We start from the raw sequence: 2,518 nt of genomic DNA, 5'->3' as shown, positions 1-2,518 counted from the left end.
TGTGTGTGTGTGTGTGTGAGGCCTATCACCCTGCAGGGTATAATCTACCTCGTTAGAAACAAGCTCCAGGGAAGAGTGTGGCCCTTGGGTGACAGCATCCAGGCCAAGGGTCCAGTCTGCAGGATTCCTTCACTGCAGAGTGACATGCCCATCTCTGTACTGACTTCTGTTTTGAGGGAAAATCTTACTCCAGAGTGTTGGCTTTGGCCTTGAAGTTCTCATAGCCAGTTTACAATAGTTATTAGGGTTGCTTTGTTTTTCCTCCTGGAAAACAAGTCATTGTGATAAGAAGGGGAAGTGTATTTCTCCTGGTCCTCAAGAGGGCCCTGCTCAGCCTAATTCATAAATGGATTTGGTCATCTCAGCTGTGTTCATACCTTACAATTTTGTATAAACTTGGAACAGGAGAACTTTGAGATCTGATAATTTTCTTCTATCTGTTGTTTCTTCATGAACCTATTGGTTTTACTTCCTCTTTTTACATACTCTTATCTATCTAGCAAAAGGCAGACTTTCTGATTTAACTAAATTGTCATGCTGTTTTGTTTCTTCCAGTTTGAATACTATCATCTGCAGTATTGAAGGATTTTATTTTCTTGGCAGTAGTTTAAGGGCTATACAGCAGACAGAAGTATAAAATATGCTAGAACTTTATAAAAGTCGGACAACATTTGAACAATGGAGATAGAGTAGTTTCCAAAGCCTACTTTACCAAAATAGTCAGGTCCATGTGGACTCCTGTATTGTAAGCTCTGCTAATGGAACAGATGCTCGTGTTTGGCAAAATATAACTGGGTAAAGGAGAAACCCGTTTTTGAAAGCCTACATAAAATAGTTTCAGAGAAACAAGTTTATTACCACAAACTGCATACCTTAGTCCAAATCATCACTCTGTTTATATCAGAAGCCCCATTGAAATTACAACAACAAAAAAGCTAAGAATTTGCTGTGTGTAACTGTTGAGTAGGTGACAGCTTCCCATCCCAACTAGTGTATCCGAGACTCTCCAAATCCTAAAGGATTTGAACAAGCTGTACTTCAGGAGCCACGGGGGAGAGTAGAAAGAATTCATTCCCTAGCTCTTGTGTTTTTGCTTAGACGCGATACCACCCACTTCCACTTCTATTAGCCAAATTTTATGGCTCTATGCTCAGAAAGCTCAAAGTAGGAACTTGGGGAAGTTTCGTTCTGTACACAACCAGTAAAGAGAAAACCTTTGGAAGGAAAGAAGTCATTTTGTTTTTGTTCTCTCTCTCTCTATCTCTCTCTCTCTCTCTCTCTCTCTCTCTCTCTCTGTGTGTGTGTGTGTGTGTGTGTGTGTGTGTGCATTTACACAAGAGCCCTACAAGTGAGGAGCTGCACACTGAGGAAGGAGTGCCCGCCCATGTCGTCCCAGCTGGTAAGGAACAGGGCGGAAGGTCACAACCCACAGTATGCTTTCTGGTACCTGAAATTAAATTATAAGAACGCCAAGCCCAGTTTATGCTGAGTTTTTTTTTTCTTTTCTTTTTTTTTTTTTTTTTTGGAATCTAGACTACAGACAGGCACATTTTTGAATAAAATTAGGGTCATTTACTTCTTCAAAATCTTCCTCGGTGAGAAACGATCCACTTAGTGCAGAAAACTTCTCTAGGTTAACTCCTGGCTGGTGGCACCCATGAGATGCCTTAATACACCAAACAACCTACATGTGACACGGAATTTGGGCACCCGTGGACAAATGAGGGGAGTAAGGTGTGGGCAGCCTTTGTAGTTAGAGAAAGGAGAGGAAGTAAGCCAGTCACAAGCTTGAGGTTAAATACTTGACATAGGAATTGGGGTGGGGGGAGGAAGCTGTCTGGTGGTGATGTTTCTGTTTCTAAGGTAGCAGTATGAGTTTCATGTGTTGTGTTGTGTTTAAGACAGTATCTCTGTAGCCCCCTGGCTGGCCTAGAACTCACTAGATCAAACTGACCTCGAACATCTCTGCTTCTTGTGTACTGGGATTAAAGGTGTACGCCACTTTGCCTGGCTGACCATATGGCTTTTAAACAGGTCATGACCACAGAATGTTTTCACTGGCCAGTGTCTAGAGCACTGAACTAGAAGAGTGTCTGAATGTGGTGTCATTGTCACCAGCCAGTCAGCACTATCCTGACAGCTCCCTTGGGCCAGCACTGTGTCTGGCACTGAGTGCATCGTTACTCTCCAGAGCCAACCTACCCATGTCATCACCGTGGTCTGTGTTAATCCTTAGAAGGCAGGAGACACCGTGGAGGGCCAGGTAGTGTGACCAGGAGACAGAAAAGGTAGGGCGCAGAGTCAGCTGCGAGGGCTGCCTTCATCAGTGCCTTCACATACTAGAGAACAGGCAAGGGCAGGACTGGGGAATAACTGGAGGGAAGCAGGGACAGCTGCTGCTTTTCTACGGGAAAGGTGGAGAATGAGAACACCTAAGGCCCTCTTCCGGCCTCCATGTGTACGCAGACAGCCGCACAGCCCTGTAACACTATTTCTAATTGGTCGTAATAATAAAAAC

This window comes from Microtus ochrogaster, chromosome 4 (genome assembly GCF_000317375.1).
Source record: "Microtus ochrogaster isolate Prairie Vole_2 chromosome 4, MicOch1.0, whole genome shotgun sequence".
NCBI classification, from domain to species: Eukaryota; Metazoa; Chordata; class Mammalia; order Rodentia; family Cricetidae; genus Microtus; species Microtus ochrogaster.
Note: the sequence above shows the minus strand (reverse complement) of the source record.